Source organism: Ornithodoros turicata, chromosome 5, assembly GCF_037126465.1.
Source record: "Ornithodoros turicata isolate Travis chromosome 5, ASM3712646v1, whole genome shotgun sequence".
Lineage (NCBI taxonomy): Eukaryota > Metazoa > Arthropoda > Arachnida > Ixodida > Argasidae > Ornithodoros > Ornithodoros turicata.
In genome coordinates, this window is record NC_088205.1 from 21,778,441 (window position 1) to 21,803,192 (window position 24,752).

Sequence of the window (24,752 nt, forward strand, 5' to 3'; positions counted from 1 at the left end):
AATTTATCGTCCGGTATTGAATTCGGGCAATGGCTATTCCTGTTGTGCGATGACATTTGAGTGACTTTTCATTTTTTTGTTTTTGTGTTGATGACTCCATTCTATGTAATGCTCTAAATACTGCACGAGAGCATGGAAAGAAAGCGCAATATTGGATCTCGAGGGTGCATACGTCGCTTACGTCGTCCCTGTCCTCATAACTCCATGACATCAACACATGACTGTACTCCACCATAGCACGAGGATGACAGCCTACAATTTTCAGTTACTTATTTTGTACTTCTTTTTTTTTTTTTTCATTTCACCGTGGCCATGGCAGTATTATTTGCTACTGAGAGCGTCCGCTTATGAATGCGACATTGGATGAAGCGCCTATCTTGAGTTGCTGAATTCCGAGTGACTGAAGACTGATGACATGTTCCTACTTTTTCTTTTTTTCTTGCAAGATGTGCGCATCCCAACGACGTAAAATTACTTGTGTAGTGTATACGTGTGACACCGAAGCAGCACTTGGGCAAAACAAGGTGCTGATAGAGCCGGACGGGCTGTCCTCCCGCAGCTCTGTAACAACCGTTCCATTACCGGAAACAGTAATCGAAACGTAACGGAAACGAAATTGAAAGGCCGGTATCAGAAACGGATAACGAAAACGAAAATATAGCAGTAACGAAAATAGAAACGGTAACCAAAATACGCCCGTTATCGTTCCCTGGTTTTAGGAGGATGTCGGGCGGCATAGGAATAGCCAAGCGCCGTGTTCAATGTGGCACCTCAAGTGTTTATGAGACCTCCGACATATAAAGGGCACCAGGCTTCTTGTGTCCTGGATGGAAAGCTGCTTCCCTTTGCAGTGGCATTGTTCCTGACTGAGGGCGGCATAACATGCATGAGTCGGCTGAGGGTCAATGACCCCAGCTGACTTGACAATAGCCCTGGTGTTTTCACATTCTCTAGATGACCACTCGGGTGGCACATCTTGTAGGTAATAAATGATTCTTGTACTTGGGGTTCTGCTGCTATGAACGTTGATAAAAAATAAACAAGACTTTCGTTGAAGAGCACGTTCTGTCAACTGGCGCCCGCTGCCGCGTGTACACGTGCTAGGTAGGTGGGTTAGTAGTCACGTGAGAAGCCTACCTGTCTCGTTACATTTGTTCAGTAGTTCGTCACACGATGTCAGAGAGAAGAAGTACACCCGTCGATTGCGCAACGTATTATTGCAAGTTTCTTGCTTGTGAGGGTGTAAAACCGACCGAAATTCTGCACAGATTCACGGCAGGGGGGGGGGGGGGGATATATTTATTAGACGAAAAGGAAAAAAAAAAAAAAACGGGAAAAGGTCAGACAAAGGAGACGTCGCCTTGCTATTCCAGAAATAATAATAAATAAATAAAAAGAAAAGATAAGAATTAAGGGCAGGGGATCAAACACTGTCAAGGCCGCGTGTGTTCACCCGGCTAGAGTCACTAAGGGTGCGTTTTCTTATTCAACCCGAGTAGCCAGGAGTTGGGTAACGACGTCAGAGCCTTTATCATCACGTGACTGCAGAGTAGCCACCTTTGACCGTAATTTTCGAACGGCTAGAGTTACTCTGCGCTCAAAATGGCGGACTGGCGAGACGATGTGGAAGTGCTGGCAGACAGTCTGTTTAACAACTTAACGCAGATGCGTGCACTCCAGCAGATTTTGAAAATGCTCGACAGTTTTTAAACAGTCCTACATTTCGAAATTGAACACCACCCATATTGTCTGTCAACAGGACGGTTGGTAGCAGACGACGCAGTGTCGTCTGCTAGCTTGTGTGTGACGTCAGAACGACGGCTACCCTTCTTCAGAGCAGAGTAGAGTAGAGTTATTCGTATCTTGCCTATTTCTATCCTTGAGTTAACAACTCAACTGAGACAAGTTCTAAAACATTGCCACATTGCTATCGCACTGAAGTGCAGCATCCCATCGTATACTCTCGAGGACTGCCAACACCACTGTGCTTCACATTTAAACCACCCCGCATATCTTACCAATTCCCTCCCCTGGAAAGCTTTCAAATGCTCGGGAAACAATTTCATTCATACTTACTCACTGAAGTGGAACATGATGATCCCGTCCACCACCCTGAAGCCTTTGCACTGCCACTGTTTGAAGAAATTTTGCGGCCCCAAACGTAACCTTTCCCTCCCAAGCCACATGCGGACATAATAGCTCACAACATTTCTAAATTTCGCCTTGCCCCAACAATCACCTCCATTAACAACCCTACACCTATTCAGCCACACTCGATAGACAATTTCTGCGGCGACCAATAGATAGAATCTTTGCTGTTTCTTAACTACTTGCCCGATATGGATCCCCACAGCTTGTTCAAAAGTTAGACTACTTAAACCAAAATATTTTTTGAAGCATAACCACAGGCATGCAGGCACTTTACACTCAAAAATTGCATGTTTTACTGTTTCTGTGCAACTACAAAGTGCGCAGTTCCGTCTACTGGTCTTACCCCATAAATAGAATCTGTCTTTCACAGGTAGTACTCCATGCCCTATTCTCCACAACAGCGATTTCCTATTACTATCCAACCAGAAGCTATTCAGTCTTCTCCATCCCTCTCGTGTTATCTGGGAAGAGGAGTTCTCAACAAATTCTTTCCTCAAGTCTTTGTAGATTTCCACGACCTTACAATCGCCATAGTGCCAATAACAAGTGGGGTAACAAGCGGGATAAATGGTTAGGGAAAGTTTAGGAAGATGAGTACACAATCTTCTGTGGCTCATCTCATAGAGTCAACAATACACAGAGTAGAGTAGAGTTGTCACCCCTGGCTACTCTGGCTAATTTTCGCCGCCGAGTTATGACGTCATTTCCGCTAATCTGGCTACTCTGGCTATTTTTCGCCGGCTGAGAGTAACTCGGAGTTGCCAGAGTTGAATAAGAAAACGCACTCTAAATAAGCTTATTTAGTGACTCTATGCCCGGCATAAGGAATTTGTGGAAGGCTGTGACGAGGCTGAAAACGAAGCCATGGTTGTCGGCCACGAACGAGTATTACGGAGCAGAAAATTCAAGCCGTTCATCATCATCTGGAGGGCGACCGACGTTTCAATGGAAGCACTCAATCCATTCACTCGCATTTTCAGGAAGTACTAAAAATGCATTTAACGCAACGCTATGCTTGAATGTTGTAAAGTTACGAGAAGAAGCTAAAGTGACTTTTGGCAGCACGTCGATGGACTGCCTTCTTTCATCACGTGACACGGATCAGTACGCCAAGTGGGACTGTCTGCAGAATACGGCATATATTAGGCCCAGGGATCGGAACCGGAACTGAACCCGAACCAAAAACCGGAAAAAAACGTTACTTTCTGACGAACCCGAAAAATTTTTTTTTGCTTGTCCTGAACCGCACCCGAACTGAACCGAAAAATATTCATATGGTTACCGGTTCGGGAATCGGTTCAGAGGGGAAATAATTGTACTACTGAACGTCATTTTTTGTTTGTTTATTTATTTTTTGTAAGATGCCAGATGCGAGTAAAAGTTTGTGACTGTAGCGCCAGTTTTTTACCGCAGCAAAATAGGGCGCTGACCGGGTTCTGCCAAAAAATTTTCGAGCACTTCGCTTTTCGTTTTCAGCAGACGACCGCGAGAGTACAGTACAGTAACATATCAGGTAAATAATAAATGTATTTATTACTTGTCTTGCGTGTTCACCTGCTTTCCCGAAAGGTCTTTCGCTTGAAACTGTTATCTCATACCTTTCTCTTACAACCGTGTACGGTGAGCGTAAGCTCGTTTTCATGTAGCAAAATTACTGCCCATGAACCGGTTAAACCGGGACCAAAAAAAGTAACGGTTCCAATCCCTGTAAATGTTCCTACCGCTGACTGATTTTTTTGTCTGTGTGTGTGCGGGGGGAAGGGGGGGGGGTTCTCCCTGAGCCGAACCCGAACCGAACCGATATACCTGAACCCGTTCAAACTGATAATTTCGGTTCAGCGGGGCTAAACCCGAACCGAACCGATATGCCTGAACCCGAACCCGAACCAGACCGGAAAAAAAAATACCGGTTCCGATCCCTGATTAGGCCAAATGGGACCCCCTTGAGTTGGAAGTTGAACCTCCTAAGGGATTGCGAGATAATCCGCTAAAAACCATTAGGCGAAATGGGAATAGGCGAAGTGGGAAGACACGCTCTGAGCACTTTGTTTTGTTATATTACTGGCATAGTATGTTTTACAATTCTGACATTTGTCCATTCCCTCCTATTTTTTTTATATAAACATATCCCCCCCCCCCCCTCTGACATTTGTATTTCTGTCATTTTAACCTTCTCGTGCTTTGCCCACGTGGCCAAAAGGCGGACAGCATTATGAATAAATAAAGAAATAAATGACACACTATTGCAATCAAAATAATTGAGTTTTTCACAAGATCACTACACTATCACTATCACCACATCACTATCACCAAGCAATCAGTTAACTCAGGACACTTCGCTATGTTCCCAGCGCGACATAGACGAAATTGCTAAAAACGTGCACACCAGCCCTTTAAAGTGCACCCTGCCGGTAGTTGGGTCGCTGGACCCATTGCCTATATGTCCACTTTGCAGATGGGTCGCCGAAAACACAACGCAGCGGTCCCTGCAGACTTTTCATTCTCGTTTTCTTCTTTGACAATAAATAGATACCCTGTCCACCTCACACACATAAAAAAGGTAAAAAGTACTTATAACGCGTTTCACTGCTTTCAGTCAAATAAGAGCCTTCAGACGGTTTAACACCCATGCTCATCTCATCCATGAGGGCCACCAGAGGCAGGCCTATGATCTGCTGCACAAAATCTTGTTGAGGAATACTGTCATGACTCACGCGTGAGAGGCATGAGGCTGGTGAGTGCCCTCAGAACATACGTCGTACCCTTTTAAGCCTCATCGGTGGGTGCACTCATTGTAGGCCACATGCCTTGAGCGCCGTCAATAGGCTTTCCGTTCCTGAAGGCCTCACGAGTGAGTACCTTCATAATCTGCGCACATCTCACATGCCTCACTTGACCTCATTTCAGAATGTACTCATGCCGACCTCACACCCCTCAGGCCTCACCGGTGACTTCACTTACACAAACCTGGCGCCCCTCAGACCTCATGAGTGCACTCGCAGGAGGTCTCATGAGGGTAAGACCTCATGAGTCCACGCACAGATTTCTCATCGCGGGCTGGTCCTCACTCACCCTCACCTCAAAGGTGTGAGGTGAGGGGCACTCATGAGGGTCCTCATGAGTGAGTTACTTATAATTAGGGTTCCGGGTTTTCGGATTTATCCGAAAAAATCCGAAAAACGTACTCCGGTAAAATTTTAAGCAATTTGGATTAATCCGAAACACTCCGCTTGGCAGATGTATGATAACCGTGTTATTGGCCTCCTCTTGTGTCCTGGGTTTCTTCTGAACTCAGATCCCACCGCAACGTAACAACGGTTTCTGTGACCTACCGTTTTCTTCGGCTGTCATCTCAACCACTGGAGAACTCACCGCCCGGGTTTTCTCCCAGTCTGTTTCCCGATTTCTTTGTCAGACACCTGACCTAAGCACTCAAATAGGCATCGAACCGAGGTCATACGGAGTGGTCTCTTTGAAAGGGCAACTGGGCGCAGTGCTGACGACAAGATGGGACGCAAGCGAAAGTTGCCCCGTGACTACGTGAAGGAGCAGCCTGATTTCGAGGAGTTCACTTCGTCCCGCGATCGCGGTGCAGAGGTTGTCGTATGTGTACTGCCGCATAATAGTGAGCACCGCACACGGAAAGGGCGGATTTGGAATTGCGGAACACCTCAGTGTGCGTTGTACGAAATGAATTGTTAAGCCTGTGTCTCTTTAGTGTTGAAGAAATAAATTGTGATAACTGCGTTGCGTTGCGTTGTCAAGTTTTCTCCGTATTTCGGATATTAACTGAGTTGTAAATAATACACTCTGAAAAACTCCGTTTTTTGAAACGAACAATAGCTCCGAAAAACATCCTCCAGTAACGCCCAGAAATAAACTCCGAAAACCCGGAACCCTACTTATAACCACCTATACGGGGTGCCGCAATGAACCACACACGTAGCTATTGCTAGGCTAAAAGTCGTCCGACCTCCTTCTACGAGTCGACCTTCCGGGGAAAATGCCCCGATGTATAACGCGAACCGGTAGATAACGTGCAGTGCCACTTCGCGACACTTTTTTAAATATATATATACAACATACACACACACACATACATTGGATGATAATGGGGTGGGCGATTCACCGCCGCTGAGGCGGTACACTGCCCTATTTCGCGTTGGGGGAGGATGAAGGGATGATGATGGGGCTTTCAAAGAGCCGTCGCCAGACCGGTGGAGCACAAGTACTCCGCCAGAAGACGAAGGCCCTGCGTCTGGTGGGCAGCGTTCGACCACGGACCGAGGATCTTCGCTAGGTTGAACGGCCGCTTGTCGATGCGTTGCATAGAGAGTTCCATTAGGGCACGCTCGTGGTGGTATTGCCCGCAAGCCAGGATGACGTGGCTGAGGTCGCCGTGCACTCCACAAGTGGGGCAGAGGGAAGACGAGGTGGAGCCGAGACGGTGTTGAAAGGAAGGTGTAAAGGCAACGTTGAGCCTCATGCGGTGGAAGAGAGCAGTTAATGGGCGCGGTAGTCGCGGAGGAAGGACGAGAGAAAGCGTGGGGTCTACATCAGAGAGAAGGGAGTGAGCTATGTCGTGTTCCCACTGAGCCTGCATCTTGGGACCGGTGAGAGTCAAGAGGAGGTGTTTTCGGTCGCCCGACGACATCATTATCGGGGAAAAAGCTGCGTGCTGATGGGCGTTCAATGCGGCTCTGTCTGCTTCTTCGTTGCCGCTGATACCGACATGTCCGGGAATCCACTGCAATATTACAGTGTGCCCTACAATGGTCGCCTTCTTATAAGCTTGCAGGATGTCAAAGACAACAGGACCGAGGAGTCCACGTATCCCCAAGTTGGCCACACACTGGATACTGGTATATATACAACGTGCGCGTTGTGGACCGGAAAATACGGTATGTGACCACGTGTGGCTAGCCAAACACACAAAGTTTTACCTAGGTAACCCTGACATTTTAGCAAGTGAAAAACGGTGGGGAGTACGTAAACGTCTCGAACCTTGGTACATCAAAAAGATAAGCAATTCTGTTACCCAGGCCCTCTTCCGGACTGCTACCTACCGTTAAGAGGCCATACCAGTCTGGGAGCAACCCCGATTCACGATTTTCCCGATTCTAGATGGCGCCACGATCGCCGTCCTTATCACGCCGTTCGCCTCCGACTCCCGAAATAATCCCCATTGTGCATGGTTGACCTCGCGAGTATAAGGCGTTATATCGTCATCATCAATGGATGGAGTCTGACTAGATACGAGATCCGAACTCGTCGAAGTGGAACACGCGTTAGTATAAGGAGGACTTTCACTCAAACATGCAACATTACATAATTCATTTGAACCTTCAACAGATGAACTTCCAGACCGTCGAACACGAATACCTGTGCAACCCAAATCCGCCATGAACCTCTTCTGCCGCTTATGCTTCCCGTACACAAATCCTCGAGCCGTCGCAGCGAGACCAAGCGCACAACCCAACTCGAAAGTAGGTTGCAAAATGAGCATCCACCACTACGGTGCGCGTGCGCGCCGCATGGTCAGCGGATGGATACGGTCAAAATGTTCCGCGCGGTTTTTCCTGTGCTACGGCTAGAGGGCGACACAGAATGACCCGGTTTACGGGGCTTTGAGACGGTATTTATCCGTACTCAAGTTTCATGCTTTTTTATAAAAACGGAAAGTGGTAGACATATAAATTTGATGTCTATCGATTCCTGAAATATTTCCAGAGAAAGTAAATGGAAAGTTTTTTTTTTGAAATGGCTATAGAAGTTTAATAAAACCTGTTCAAAGAGGGAGGATAAATATTGTGTATTTTTTTCGCATTCCTGACGTCGCCGTAAAATACATACGACATGTATGGGAAATCTAGTAGCAAATATCTTCATCTCGTCTTCCTCTTTATGATGAAACCACCCGCGTCAAAATCTGCGCAGTGGTTACCGAGAAAAAGCATAAAAACTGTTCCATAGGAAATACATTGGGACGGAGAGCTGGTATGCCCTCTTAATAGATAAGTAAGCAGTTCAGCCCACGACCCCAAGGCACTTGGTTCTGATGATGGGACGAGTGCTGTTCACGAAACGTCAAGTTTGTAGTTGTTTTATAGTGTTGTAGTGCCGGTGTGAGTTTTTTTTTTTTTTACCAATAAACATAATACGTACTTCCCAAAAATCCGTATTATAATACTAACATAATGCTTGGATTTTGAGGTATCATAATACTAATACTTATGTGTATTGCAAGAGTTGTACAATTGACACTGATAATGTAGAACTCGTTGAGATTGTCATACTCCAATCAGGTTTTATTTTAGGCGGTTTCAACATGTTCTCAAACGGACAGTCTTGTCGTGCATTCTATCTGGTCTTAGAAGAAAGCAGGCAAATGAAAATACCTATCTGATCTGATGAGATAGTGCCAGACTTGTGCGCCGTTACTAGTAACTGCATTACCTGTAATCAATTGCTATTTTTAGTAAGTTTTCGAGTATAATCAGTTACTTTTCTCAGTAATTGATTACTTTTCCCGCAGAGATTAGTAACTCTTTCAGCTGTTCTGCCCCAAGTCAAGCCCAACGTCAGCCTTTGTTGGGCCGTTCTACTATAGCAAGCGGAGGTCATTGTAATACTGTACTGGAATTCCAGGGTCTCTTTGCCTATAACCTCTTCCTACACCAGTGCGGTGGTACCTGGAGCTTTGGTGACTAATGGGAAAGTCCACGCAATATGCTCTTCCACAATCGAGTCAACGCCCTTCCCAGGCGACAAATACAGCACACGTACGGATGTACTTGCCCTATGCGTGTTTGTTTTTCATGTTGTTTCAGCTGTTCTGCTGTTGAACGTTTTGTTTTGGTTTTTCTTTCTGAGGCACACGAAGACGGGTATAATTTGCGTGAATGCAGAGTAACGACCGGGGTAACGATAATAAAACCGGAGTCTGGATAATAAAAATTATCCTGACTTTCTATTATGGACAATAATAATGAACCGTTTAAAACAGTTGACCGTCGGTGGTGCTACAGTCACTAAGCTTATATGGTGACCGTAGGTGGTGCCTACAAGAGTGACCTTACTGGACGCCCCGTTTCAGACGACAAAGGCCTTGTAAATGTGAGTATTCATCCTTGTAGGGACGATGACCTAGAAGGAACGAGGAGAGCGTCCAGTAACCTCTGGTTCGGAGGTCAGTATCTTGTGGAAAATTGGGGTAAGGGAATAGTAGGGGCCTAAAGTTTCGTGACGTCGAAGGCTCGGGAGTCCACAAGAGACAGGCTCGCCTCTAAAACTGGACTCCTTAGGAGGATCATCGCCACACTCACTGTAGTTTGGAGTGTGACGCTTGCCCACTTTCAAAAAAAGACCGCACATTGAACTGTACCCTACTAGTTATGTACTCCAGCTGTAGTCGTGTGTAGCAAAAAGGAAGATGGTCCTCGAAGTCATAACTCTGGATCGACCTTAGTAAAGGAGTGAATCCAGAGCAGATACCGTTAGCAAGGAGGTGCTGCACATATGTGCGTCCTTCAGAAAAAGCTTTAATCAAGAACTGTTTTCTGCTTAATTTCGCCTCCTTTGTTTTTCTTACAAACGAAAACAGACACACAGACATGCAGACAGACAAACTATCTGTTCCGTCTTACCTCTTGTATTATATTCTAACATAGCTTATGCCGTGTTTCTTTCTGTGTTTGAGGAAAATCTAATGTGACGTGGTAATAATACGTACACAAGTGTGACATCCAGAACACAAAACCAGGATGAATAAGACTATAAGCAGTTCATTATGAATAGGACTTTGCATGATACTGAAATATTACAATACATACCGCTTGGGAGAAACGTGGATTCTATTCGAAATTCAGATATAGATTCCGGATGAAACATGGAAGCACCAGCTGTCGTCAAACGACAAAACACATAGCGAGAGACCATCGTGACAGCAGCTGGTCCCCATCTTATTGACAAATGACACCAATAAGAGAACGGACAAAATACGCGAAATCGATTAGCTGTCACCTTTAATAAATATCACACTCGATTTCTTTCAACTCTGCAGCCCAAGGGAGTAAACCCCTTATGGTTCTGTATTCAAGTTTGACCAATTCGTCAAATAAAGACCGTTGTGAGTGAAGCGTTGTGTTCATCCTCTATGTCTCACTGCCTGCGTTCACTGAGGAAGGCCCCCCGCCGACATAAGCGTGCTCGTCTGTCTGCGTGTCTTCCCAATCTGTCAAATCCCTTCCAGACCCGTAGTGTAACTTAAGGGGCACTAAAATGTAAAAACAAGTTGACTTCAAATTACGTTACACGTTATATGTTAATTTCGTCTTGTTATCGTAATTCACAACTTTGATTCCGTTACGAAGCCTCAATCAAAGTTATACCGGACTCTCTCTTGCTTCGAAGCTAAGCAGAGCACGTCGTTTCAGAACGTGCATCGGTGTTTTTAGTCCATGGCCACGCCATGCAGCAGTTTCGGTGAAAAACACAGTGCGCGTTGCGAAGCGGACTGGCGTCGCTCTCCGAAGGTCGTGAAGATAAATGTTGTCAGAGGAACATTCGCGAGAACTGTTGTGGGCTACAATTCAGTGAATCAGTATTGGAAAATGCAACAGTGCGCCGCACGAACGCGCGGCGCACTGCCGCATGTACATGTTGTATAGGGATGCCGCGCATATACGGAACACTACGATCGGACCTCTTTCCAATCGAAAAAGGCCCACAATAGGCGTGCGTAGCATATGCGCGCTTCTGCTACTGTTTCATTGGGTGCCGCCAATCTTTGCCTCCTTGGGATCCCATTCGTTGCCACCAAAGACAGCTCTGTTTTCATTGCGCTTTCCTTCTAAACGGTAGCGTTGTGTGACCTAATTTTGTTTGAATCGTACTAAACTGAAACACGGACTTTCATTTCAGAGCAAGTTGTTTTTGCATTTCAGTGCCCCTTTCATTAAAAGCATAGATTGAGAAGTTGCCCGTCAAAAAGAACTCGTTACAAGGTAAGTTACCGTGTGCAAAATGTAACTAAGTTAATAACGAAGTTCTTCAGCCTGAAATGTAACTCGCAGTTACTGAGTTACTTAAAAAAAAGAACGAGTTACTTCGAAGTTACTTCGGACACAAAATAGCATTACGCAGGTGAAGCGCGCGTGAGCAGTTGAGTTACACCTTGGGTTGGCTGCGGAGGAGTGCAACACGCTTAGATCGTTTTCGTTAATGTCCAACAATAGACCTCTCCTTGTTTGTAAACAAATGACGTCATAGTGTTCGACAGCGCCAAAATTTAGTAGAATTGAACTACGCTCGAAGCTAGAGGTGAATAAGGTCGAGCCCGAAAGCCACGCTCTTGAGGGGATTACGATATGGTCCCTTAAAGGGACGCGACCCTCGGTCCTACTTTTCTTTCAATGCGAGGCAGCGACCAAGTGCCCGTTCGTGGAACCCAGCCCTCTCCCTCCGATTTGTTTCGGTTTCAGTCTGCCTACCAATGTCACGATGACGTTTCTCTGGTATAGGTATGTTCGAACTGTTCGAACGCTTTGCATCTTTACTCCCTGTGGGCGCACAATGATTCAGCTTCATTGCAATGGCAGCGGTTCTTACTTCTTGAATAAAATACTGTCATTGATTGAATATCACGTTTTATGGTAAAAAATGCCATGGAGGAACCGGAGAGAAAGCAAGAAAATATGTGGATGTGAGTGAAAAGAGTTAAAAGTAACTTGGAACTTAACTTAAGTTACTTTGGCAAAGTTACCTGAAAAAGGAACGAGTTCCTCTGAAAGTACCGAGTTAAGTTACAAGTTACCAAAAAAAGGAACTTAGTTACAGTAACGAGTTACTTGTAACGAGTTACCTCGAACTCTGATTAAAAGTAATTCAATTGCCGTAATTAATTACAATCTTAGTAAACTTCCAGAATTACACTCAAAATTACGCAATTTTAACTGTAAAAGCATTACTTTTGCAAGTAATTTGTAATGCACTCAGAACTACTTTCTAAACTACTACATTGTACGCGATTTGGGCTACACCCACATTTCAGGCAATCCGATCCAGCTCGTCGGTGATGTATGTTGGCTGGTATGTCTGTCCACCAACCAAGAAGGTAGAAAAGGTTAGACAAGGATCTCATCACAGGTTCTATCACGGCTTGACGACAGACCATGTGACAGCGTAAAACAGTCTGCAATTTTAAAACTGCAATGAGAGCCGCAGCTTTTAGTCACAAGTCATCTGATGAGCAGGTTACTGAAAGTTCTCCATTGGAGTATTGCACAATTTGAGAAATATCTTGAAATGTCAACCCGTCCACCCGCCTCAAGCGTTCATGAGTGTGGGGCTACCAAGTTGTTCACACTTGGTCGTTTATATTCATGACCAGAAGTCGTGGCGGTATAAGGAATAGGAACTTCACGAATGCCTTGGTTCTGAAGGCCAACGGACCTTATAAGCTGACAAATGATCAACATTCCCTCACTACACAGAGATTAAGTTCACTTCTGTTTGGCATGACTTTCTTTAAAACAGGCCCTTTTGCATTGTCTAATATTCTCATGCCTCCGCTAAGTAATAAGCATGATTTCCCCCAGCAATTTAATTAGTCATACAATTCTATGCTCCACTACCACAAGTTTTCTTTTTTCCTGCTTTCCAGTCCACTAGTCGTTTGTCTTTTCATTAAATATACATGAATGTATATGCAGCAAAATGAATGTAACTCGATTACTTTTTGTAGTTAACTGTGGTAGTTGTGATTAACTGTGATTGTGTTTCACCGGCAGAGAAACACAGCCGCTGTTGCGTTCGAGTGTACCTCCTGACTCTCCACCAATTAGCTGCGTCATTTTCCTTGCTGCGCTGGGCTGTTTAGTAAATCTAAATACGCCTCCGAACCTCGGGAACAGATAGAGCAGAGGCGGGCTGGGACCGGGCCTGAGCATGGAAACAGTCGGGTACGGGCTGGGCCCGGACCGGCCGAGTCGGGCTCGGGCCGGGCACGGGCTGGAAATATATAGAAGACGTCGGGCACGGGCCGGGTGCGGGCCGTAGCAGCCGGGCCTGAAAATTAGGCCCTTGCAGTGCTCTAAACCCGATACCTGGGCCGACCGCTTGACCTTTGCCCGTGTGGGTTCGAATTCCATCCTCGTCGCCAGTGTTACGAACAAAGGTACGATGATGACCAAGACGGTTTATTCGGGCCAAGAGAAATACACGTTAAAGGCAAGCGAGTCGAACAAAGATTGCGCGTTGCGTTGGCGCGTACAACTCACAAGATATAGCGCGTCCAAAGTCCAAGCGGTCTGCGCCGGTATCGGGTTCTCCGGGGGTCCGCGTTGCCACGCAGCCGCCGCGCGCTCCCTCACTATGACAAAACTGACTGTCCCATGGTAAAATGTAGCCCATCAATGCTCTGCTATAAAAGCGCTGCAACCTTTTTGGACAATGTAGGAGTTGTGTCCTAACTGTGAGGCTCATCAAGCAAATTACCGCGACACCCCAATCACCAAAATGAATCAAGTTTACTTGTAGAAGTAAAGAGAGAGAGAGAGAGAGAAAAAGAGATGAACATGCCCCCCGCCAGAGATGGGCATAAATACATTCTTTTAGTATTGAACTATAAATACAAAATACTTTGTTGAAAGGAGTATTTAAATACCCTTCATAAATGCTTTTCAATATGAGTATTTAAATACAAAATATTAAATACAGTATTGAAATACCGTTACTACTATAAATACGGTGAGGAAGATATGTCATATGGAATTACAGAAATAACGATGATCATAACAACAAAATCAGCAAGGAACAATAGCATTTACTTGTGAGATTATCATGGCTATTTTAATATTACAAGTTTCTCGAAGACTGCGTCTTTTAGGCATCTTCTGTTCGGCCGTAGAATCAGATTCACAAAGGAGAACAGCATCTCCACAGGTGCCGATGAACAAAGGCTCGTATTAAATTTGACGAAGATGCTTCGTACAACAAGGTAATCGGGTAGTCACAACCGTTGTCCGCAACAACAGTGAAAAACTCTGCGTCTAAAATGGTTTGTCGCATGCGCATGCTAGCGCAAACACGGCATAACTGCGCCCCAAACTCGCCCTTCTTCCCGAAAGGTCAAATGCAGGGTAACTTTAAGATACGAGTCAGTATATTCTGTATTTAGGGGTATTTATAACGTATTTACAAGAATAAATACCAGAAATATGGTACTGAAATAAAATTAAACACACTTTTCGAGTCTGTAAATACAAAATATAAATACATGTATTTATATTTTAAATAGTATTTTAATTACAATGTATTTAAATACTGCCCATCCCTGCCTCCGCATGGCTACTCCGTTTCACGGACCAGAGAGATTTCTGCCCGCGGCAGTTTGGAGGACAGGAGTGAATGTGTCATCATGAACAAGCAATGAAGGCCTGTCAGCCTCTCTCACCTCCCAGTAAGCAGTTGAAGAATGAAGATCAGTTGTCCTTTATATCAGTGGGCGCAAATACACCTCTAACGCATCCACATCGGAATCACTCGATCTCTTTCTGGCTATAGTCCGACGATGCCCACTTGCGTGTGGCCAAGAAGGTGACGTTACCCCCCTCCCCGCTTGTGGATTATTGTTTTCATCACTGCAACTGTGCATACGACTGTCGTCCCCATGACAACTTGGAAGAAAAGGCCTTTTCAAGGGGGGTCTAGTCGTTTCCCCCAAAGGACACACTCTTCGTGAAACCTCCCGTCTTCAAAGTGCCCGACTGACCTGTCCAACAACGCCAATGACCACCAACAAACTGAAACCAACAGCGAAGTGATTCCTTTAAAAGGTTCAGCTGATAAAAAGGCAATAATGCGGGGAAGGCGCCAGCAAATAGGTCGCTAGTATCTCGTTGCCTTCATTGAGATAAACCGTCCTACAAAGGAAGCCGGCACACACGTGGAGCACATGTATGATATTCAGTATATGACGTGTACACAGGTAGAGAAAGCTGCTTGAATCAATGCCATATCGAGTCCGTCTTGACGCGACCAAGAAGCTTCGAATGACGGACACTCGTAAAAATATTTGCCCAAACTATCGCACAAAATGAATGGACGTTCCGAACTCCGGCAAGCTTCGAAACCACAAAACCGAAAGCCTCCAAGTGTCTCACAAAGCTATTTAGTGTATACTGTGGCAAGAAAACTATATACCTGCTACAGATACCCTGCAAGGGATACCCGGGGAACGCCCTTCGGGATTACTGGGGGTTACTCTGGGAGAATAATTAACTGCGTTGTCTAGGGATTCCGAAACCTTTCTTCCGAATTGCTTTCGGGCTGACGCGGATATTGCCTGGCGTTCGTTTTGTGATGGAATGTTTCAATGCTGGTCCAGAGAATCGACCGACGCTTGTAGGATTACGCCAAGTTTACGACAGCAGCCTGATTTTGCAGCTTTACTGTCGGAATCGTTTGTATACGAGACTTTCTCTTGCGATCTTCCGCTAAACACAGGAGAGTCGCGAAACTTTTAAAAAGAGTCTTGTCGAGGGGTTATGATCACGGGGCAAATCCAGGATTTTTCGGAAGGGAGCCCAGCCTTGGACAGCGTGTTATATCGCTACCAGGGATGAGCAGTATTTAAATACATAGGAATTAAAATACTATTTAAAATATAAATACATGTATATTTTGTATTTAAAAACACACTGAAAAATGTATTTATAATTTAAATACTAATTTTCGGGTATTTATTCTTGTAAATACTTTATAAATACTCCTAAATACAGAACATACTGACTCATATCCTAACATTGGCCTGCATTTGACCTTTCGGGAAGAAGGGCGAGTTTGGGGCGCAGCTATACCGTGTTTGTGTCAGAATGCGCATGCGACAACCATTTTCTATGGAGAGTTTTCACTGTTGTAGCGGACAGCGGTCGCGACTACCCGATTACCTTGTTGTACGAAGCAGCTTCGTCAAATTTAGCACAAGCCTTTGTTCATCGGCACCTGTGGAGATGCTGTTCTCCTTTGCGAATCCGACTGTACGATGTGTAACAGAAGATGCCTAAAAGATGCAGACTTCGAGAAACTTCTAATATTAAAAGCGCCACGATAATCTAAGAAATAAATATTATTGTTGTTTGCTGATTTGTTGTTATGATCATCGTCATTTCTGTAATTCCACAAGCCATCTTCCTCACAGTATTTATGGTAGTAGTAACGGTATTTAAATACTGTATTTATATTTTGGATTTAAATACTCATATGGAAAAGTATTTATGAAGAGTATTTAAATACCCCTTTCAATAAAGTATTTCGTATTTATATTTAAATACTAAAAAAAATGTATATATGCCCATCCCTGATCGCTACATTGGGTCAATGCACTATGTGATGATATCAGGACATTCGTACCTGGAATGTACGCAATGTGTAGACGTTTCGTTGGTGGTGGTGAGTGAAGCTGCTAGCCGTGGTCGTTTCTTTCACTCAGCCACCTGCAATATGTGCATTCGCTAGAATACGTGGGTATATAAATAACTAAGTAGAAGGGTGATACTACACCTATACTTTTGCTGCTACAAACGTGGATATATCCCAGAAATATAAAATTATGCAGGTAAGCTGGTGGACAACTTCCATGACGACGAAGCACAACTATAGGAGGACGACATCATAGAAAACGTGCTCTATTTTGAAACAAAATTTTGGCGCCATAATGACCAGCTCTCTTTCCTTCACCAAGTATAAATTTGAGCCCATTTCAAACACTGCCACTTCCAACGGCTGCATATACGACTGATAGCTATACGATCGCCGAACTTACGGTCGCACGTGACTGGCAGATCCTCAATGACACGTCGTTTAGGCCACGAGGAGACCACGCACGACTAATTTCAAACTGCACTCAAGAGAATCACGGACGACAAGCATTCCCTAGGGGTTGAAAACAGAGTACTCGAAAGCTCGTTACTCGGAAGCGAGAATAACTCCACGAAGGACCTGAATGAAAGGAAACGAATGCTGCTCTGAATTGCGAGTTCTGCAACGAGTGCTCGCAGCTGGATACAGCGGAGGACGCGCCAATTGTGCATAAATTTCGGTGAATCGGTAACAGACATTTTAAAATAAACATTTAAAGCAAGCTAGAATACCCAGTTTCTCCATTCCACCACAGACAACAAAAAACAGCCCATGAAACCTGCTGCTTTGTACGCACGCTGAAAATCCGCTTCACATCAACCCATGTGTTCGAGGGTACGTTTCTAAGTGCAGTCGCGCAGAGCGGAAAGCTTTTCAAGTGTGCGTCCCCTCTTACACATGCCTAAAAAATATGTGAAGGACTTTCCCGCGACGACCTCTCGGAGAAAGCTCTCCAAAGACGGTCTTGAGATGTGCCATGTGCAGGAGCAAAGTTCTGACACATACAGTTGGTTACTTTTGTCCAAATATAGTTTTTGACAGAAAGCGCTTGACGTTTTCACATATATTTTTCAAGATATTTTTTCCTGGTTATATAACGCACACTTTTATACAAAAAAGCGACTTAGAAATTGTTGTGTCTATATGACGGAAGAGAATAAGGTCAACAAGCATCTCTCCCTTCCTAAAGAAAAAGCCGGGTGGTGTTTTCCTATACGCTCACGCTTTTTCACTCCAGCAGCTTGCCTGGATGTACGCGATATTATCTGTCTCTCCCTTTCCTTATCACGAAGGGGTTTCTACTTTGTGTTAGTGTCGCGAAGCGAATGCGGCTATGAGTGGCGTACAGATGTGGGCAGATGTAGAGAGGACAGCATGCAGACAGGCGGGTGAGACAGTGTGCGTCCTAGGTAGACTTAGGGGAAACAGTTTGGAACACCTGCCGCAAAATCCAGGGAAGACTTCAGACAGCACAGGAGGATTTGGACCCACCACCTCGCAGCACCACCTAGCGGATGCTTTTATTCACTCGGTCTTGTTCTTTCTTTCTTTCTTTAATGAACAGTATTAGGGCTTCACACGAAGGAGGTTTTCAGTTTCACCAAATTAACGCGCGATCTACATACTTGGACCTATCAAAATGTCCTGACCAGGGTGTCGAACCGAAACGTTTTTCGTTCCGGTTTTCGTTCCGGTTACATCATAAACGATCCGGTACCGGTTCTGCTCCGGAGCAAAAAAATAACGGTTCATACCGGTTTTTAACCGGTTCCGCTTCTGCTGGGAATACTTATCCCCACAAAAAAAAATCAATGTTGCAAAATGTAAACCCGTTTATTCAGCATACATGGTATTTGATATTAATAGACAGCTGTGAAATTGGTAGCTCCTGGTTCCTGTAGGCTACTGTCTGTTCAAATGGGCGTTCTCATTTCTTGAAGCGCATGCTACAAACCGACTTGTTTGTCGTGATGTCATACATAAAGTACTTTCTTGCTGGGTTGGAGCGATTGTGTCCCATCCGAATGTCTGTTGCTACTGTCTAGCCAGCAAGCACCACCGCACGAGTACGACGCAAATCGAGGAACACCTTCACTCACAAACGCGCTCCACGGCTCCGTTTTATTTTCTTGGTGTCCTGTCCACAAAAGAGTTGCCACTTTGCACGGGCTTGCCCTCGCGTATACGTAAATGTATTCAACTTAGCTGCTCTCAAACAAGGGACGCGTTGCGCGACATTACCGATAAAGAAGCTGTTATGCAGCCCCCTTGTTGTTTAGTTGAGGAGAGTTTGGGGGGATCAAATTAAAACGAACACTACGGCACATTGCTAGAGAGTCACATGTACCTCGAAGTCTGTGTGCGTGCGCGAACGATAAACCATTACAAAGGGAGCCTAAGGGTCATACTATACCGACATACATTCCATCGTAACCGTAACCCTCGTATAGTATCCATGACATGACTTCAGAGCACACGACGTCTCATTCGCCTATCCGTAGTCCAAACCGGCGAAATTTTTTCTTGGACCGAAAACCGTTAAATTATTTTTCGGTTTCCCTACTGAGCGAAAAAAATGTATACGGTTTCGATTCCGTTCCGGTTCGCACCAAAATAGCGGTTTTTTTCGGTTTTCGGTTCCGGTTCGCTCCGACACCCTGGTCCTGACGGATGACAAAGGGTCATTCCGTGCCAAACGTCCCAGACATTTCGCTTGACCATCCCAGATTTCTTTCAAACTAATTGTGGTTGATTGTTCCCATGCAGCCAATGTTCTCCCGGCTTATTTTGCATTCAAAATTTTTTTCGTGCCGTGGCCGCCTCTTGAGGATTGCGATCAGACATGTAACGTCCCTGGCAAAAAAAAAAAAAAAAAAAAAAGCAGACAAAACTCTTGCACCAAATCTAACCAAATCACCTTCTGAGTGAAGGCAAAGCATGCTACTTTCGTACCAAGACACATTGAAGGCTGATCGACATGCACTTTTTATCGAGTGTTTATGCCCCGAGAAAACTAAAATTTCGGAAACTTGATTTTTTTTTTACGGAACAGTGCAATTTTTTCATAACTACTTAAACTGTTTAGCACTGTTGTGTAGGAAACATAGAACGTGTTAAAAGTATTTTGAGGTACACAGACTTGGAAGAGTTCAAAGAAAAAAAAAAAGAATTTCGTAAATATTGCTTTTTACCACATACTATTCAGCCATCAGTTGCACACTGAGGTGGTCCTGATAAAAATACGAGACAAATTGCATTTGATAGTATGCCCCTTGGACATTTACAAAGTTTCATTGAAACACTTCGTTTTAGCAACGAAAAAAAATGTGTGATCGTGACCACCACACACACTCATCCGGCATTGCCCTGCAAGACTGCTTCACCCCAAGACGTATCGCCAAACGCACACGGGAGAAGCTCAAACCGATTTGCGTTGCCTGCAAAAATATGTTGTATGTATAAATCAACTTTCAAGCGAAGCTTGAAGTTCTCATGAGAACGGCCTTCTGCGGTGGCGCGGTACACAGGTGGCGCCGGAGCCAGGGATGTACTTCGACGACGACGGGTCTCCATCTATTGCATATAGCTCACTTTGTTCGGAGGTGACACCGTCCTCCTCAGCTGGCTCCTTATATTCATTTACGTCACTTCGACAGTTTTATGTCTCCCCTTCTGTTATCGTTTTCTTTGGTGGTAGCCGAAAGTGTGAAGTTATCGTTGTCGACTAGAATTTTTTTTGTTCGTGTTTTTCCATAACTTCTTGACTCTGTGGTTCTTGTTCTTTTTTGTTTGTTTGTTTGCTTTCGGGGATAGCAAGCCACGACTAACCTTCCCTTCCTTTTTTATCATCATTAAACATATCCCCTCATGGCTGGCGAGAGAATCTACGGCCCCGGGGATGGGTCATGCCCGGGCCCCCTCCTCACACGTCGATAACACAGTCCAAGTATTTCTTCTTTATATGATTACGACAGGCCTTGGATCGTGCGGGACCCTCAAGTGACGCGGGCCCCTGGGCGCCATCCCCGGCTGCCCCACCCTCTCGTCCACGCTATCCTCCCCCCCCCCCCCCCCCACACACACACACCTTTTATTGCCTGGCGCCGTAGAGCCGGTGTTAGTAAGCGTTGTATGCGTCATCGCGCAACAGATCATGGTTATTCAATAACCGCCAGTGTCCGTTGTCACTGAAGCACATCCCTGCGCGCATAGTGCTCCTATTGAACTTCATGACCGCAGTAGGCAGTTCTCCTGAGAACCCGAAGCTTGGAATATCAATTTCTATAGGAATTGTATTGAATTCAGATTGTTTTTATCTGAAGAACGCAAATCGCTTTGGGCAGCTACCGTGTGCGTTTGGCGGCAGCGGCGGCGATGCGTCTTGGGGTGAAGCAGCCTTGCGGGGCAATGCCGGATGAGTGCCGGGTGGCCAAGTTCACAATTTTTTTTCGCGGCTAAAAGAAAAAGAACACCGACAACAACTTTATTGTGAGATGATGAATGGGGAGATTCGTCGCCAGCGGCGATGTAAAAACAAAATGTGTTTCAATGAAACTTTGAAAAATAAATGTTCAAGAGGCGCACTATCAGATGCACTTGGTGTCATTTTTATCAGGACCACCTCAGTGTGCAATTGACGGCTTAACATGTGGTAAAAAGCAATATTTACGAAATTAATTTTTTTCTTTGTACTCTTCCAAGTCTGTGCGTCACAAAATACTCTTAACACGTTCGATGCCTTCTACACAACTGCGCAAAGCAGTAAGAGAAATAAATATTCTATTCAGCAGTTTGCATAGCAAGAAAATGTTGCAGTTTCGTAAAAAATTCCAAAAGTTCCAACAATTTTACAGTTTTCTCGGGACCTAAACTCTCGATAAAAAGTGTCCATCAAGCACCAACAGGTATTGGCACCAAAGTGCTATGCTCTGCCTTCACTCAGACGAGATTTGGTTGGAATTAGCGCAAAACTTATTTATTTTTTCCAGGTAGGTTACATGCCAAATCGCAATCTTCCAAGAAGCGGCCAGAGCGCGAAAAAAAAATTGTTGCTGCAAAAATAAGCCGGGAGAGCACTGACTACAATCAACCACAATTTATCTGAAAGAAATCGGGGGTGGTCGAGCGCAATGTCTGGAACGGTTGGCATAGAATGACCCCAAAGTTAACGATCTAAACAAACAGCGAGCAGCTTCTGACCACTGGTGCTTCCGACACGAGATGAAAAATACCAGCCGAGTGAGCGAGACCAAAGGGGAGAAGAGGAGGGAAATAGAAGAGGCTAAAAGATTGATTGATTGATTGGATACTTAATGGCGCAACAACATATTATTGCGGAGGGCATATAGCGCTAAGACAATGGTAAAATATGGAGATGGTGATTTTTCCTGCATTTTGTAACGTGGATTAAGTGTTCAGGATGTTATGAGAGACAGGAGAGCAACAGTTGAGCTATGCCCAAGCAGTCCACTGCAAAGTATGTAGTATTTCCTTGGTTAATAGATAACAAATAACATAACAGAAACCTAGTGTTTCCTTTTCTCTTGCAAAACGGGCATATAGGGTGGCTGAAGGTGACCGAGTGGTGGTGAGGCAGGACTTGAGGGCAACCAAAGGCGAGGGAGTCACCAATCCTCCTCTGTCTAGAAAAGACTCCGGGATGCCCATAGACGAAGGAAATCTCCCCGAGGGTAAAAGAGAAGCGTATAATGGGAGAAAGTGCTCGTCCAGCAGCCTGAATCAAAACACTGTTTTCTCTCACTCCGTGTTAGCGCCGAGCCGCAACTGTAGCTACGAGCGGCGTACAGTGGACAGATGGAGAGAAAACAGCCGGAAGGAGCTGTCTTGAGTCGCATCCCTCACCACCACCAACTATATACAAGAAAGTGGGGTGGTGCTCTGCACTGTAGGCATGCTACCTGTGCGATACCTGGTGCACGAGCTCTATATTGGAATAAAGCTCATCAAGTGACTCGCCTGCCGGGTGGGGGGGTGGGGGGGGATATGTTTATTAAGAAAAAGAAAGGAAAGCTCAGCCAGACGGAGGTGGGCTTGCTATCCAAAAAAATTGAAGAATGGGGGGAAGAAAAGAAAAGGAGAAGAAAAAGGAGAGAAGTGGAGAGAAAAGAAAAGAAGGAAAGGGGAAGACAAAGAAGAGAAGAAAGGAAAGGAAAAGACAAAGAAGAAAAGAAAAGCAAAGGAAGGACACAAGACTAAAACTGAAAAGTCACACACACGGTCACACAATCACAAGGCATTGACAAGGTTCGAAGCGTGGAGAAAGCGGGGGAGAGCAGTGGTGACTGCCCACTGGCCCTGGGTCGACTGACGAACGGGACCCAGTAAGGTAGCCGGTGTCTTAGTGCCGTAGCCAAGCTGGGATCGACGACGACAGAGGGCGTCACGCTGCAGAAGGTGCCAGTGCTAGAGTCACTGTACCGGGAGAAGAGTACCGCAACCGCTCCGCGTAGTCTGCTCCGGCAGCCATATTGCTTCCAAGCCGCCACGGATCGCGTGTTAGGATAGCTGTAGTCAGTGTTACATCCCGTTGATTTCGCGGCTGTGCACCAAAAAGTTTGTGACTTCCTGTGGTGGGACTCGGCTAATACTTAATGAAACAGGACACAAGCGTCACTACAGTATCGTTTGTTGTATTATGTAGCTAACAGACGAATTACGTTGGCGCGTGTTCGCCTCTAAAAGGCATCGTAGAGTCTCGTTTGCGCTCACTAGATCAGTTTTTTTTTCTTTTAGCTCACTTGTTTTGTGGACATAAAACTATAGTGCTCGTGTGCGCAGCTTCAGTTTGACATAAATAACCTCCACCAGTTTTATTCTCATCTCTTCGCAATAAAAATTCTATTTCACACGTTCAATGGCTATGTGAATGCCAACGTTTTCTTTTAAGACTGAGACCTCGTCGAGGGGACCATCACATGACTTGTCTGCAGGTTTTTCCTGCGCATATTCCTCGATGCTCTGATCACAAATTTGTGACGGTGTTGTCTTCCTCTGCAAAGTTGATTCACTCACAATTACAGCTCAATATTTAGGAATAGTTTTCATAAGTTTCAATAGTTCTCATAGTGCATATCTACATATATTTCGACGCATTACCATCCTTCACTGCCCCTTGATCAATATTCAGGAATAGTTTTCTTAAGTTTCAATAATTTTCATAGTGCACATCTACATACAGGGTGTGTGCAGAAAAACATGACCCGCATTTAGGCACATAGCTTGTTGCCTACCTAACTAACGAACTTCAGGAGGCGATGGCGCATTTATGCGTGCGAAATCTGCAGAAAAATTGTGGAAGCCATACTCAGCTTAAAAAATAAACGGAACAACGAAAACGTCTGCTTCCGTGCATCAGAATAGGGCAACATGGTGGACAACAGGGTGTATGTGAAAGGGCAACACGGTGGACGTAGGAGAGTTGTGTTCAAGTACCGCTAGGGGAGCTATCGGTGCATAAATCGAAACGATGTCCCACATGGATGCTCATCGGCAGTACCCCTAGCGATGCCTGCACATAACTCTCCTGAGACCGAAATACACTACCATGCACTGTCATGACCGCCCTATTCTAATGCATGGAAGCCCATGTTTTCGCGCTCTGTTTATTTTTTTTTACACTGAGTATGGCTTCCAGGATTTTTTTTTGTAGCTTTCGCACGCATAAATACGCCGTCGTGCGCCGCCGGAAGTTCCTCAGCTAAGTAGACAACGAGTTACATGGAAAAATGCGGGTCATGTTTTTCTGCACACACCCTGTATATTTCGACGCATTACCATCCTCCACTGCCCTTGGTCTTACACTAGGTTGTCATCAACTTCAGTGTGCAAGTCTTTTGGTGACTCCTCGGAGAACTCTGCGTGCGAAGAACGGGGGATAGGAGCCTTCCTCAGCATCGTAGGTGTCCCGTATGCAAAACCGCTTGAAGTGTTGAAGTGGACTGTCGTCCACTTCAACTTCTTTCGAATCTCCTTGTCCTCGAAGTCGTCGCGACGTGTGAAGTGGTCCTGATAGTGGCGTTTTGTTAGCACCGCAGGACAGGGAACGCATTGGGAAGATCAAACAAGCACTACTTTGATACGCCCGGCTGTTCTTCGCACAGTTGAACTGAATACTGCGTGCAAAGGTTCTGCAATGAAAAATAAACACGCCACGAAATTTA

The 24,752-nt window shown here is 45.2% G+C and overlaps 1 protein-coding gene across 3 annotated transcripts in view; it reads right to left on the reverse strand.

The window, feature by feature from the left end:
• Positions 1 to 24,752, reverse strand: part of LOC135394201 (solute carrier organic anion transporter family member 4A1-like) — a 121,349-nt gene that overhangs the window by 50,171 nt on the left and 46,426 nt on the right. The window contains exon 2 of one of the 3 annotated variants that reach the window (XM_064624813.1): positions 16,564 to 16,646. The exons of 1 other annotated variant lie outside the window; for it this stretch is intronic. The gene's annotated coding sequence lies outside the window, so the exon portion shown is untranslated. Of the gene's footprint in view, positions 1 to 14,605; positions 14,950 to 16,563; positions 16,647 to 24,752 lie in introns of those variants that run through there. One more of the 3 variants, XM_064624812.1, reaches the window with a different exon arrangement.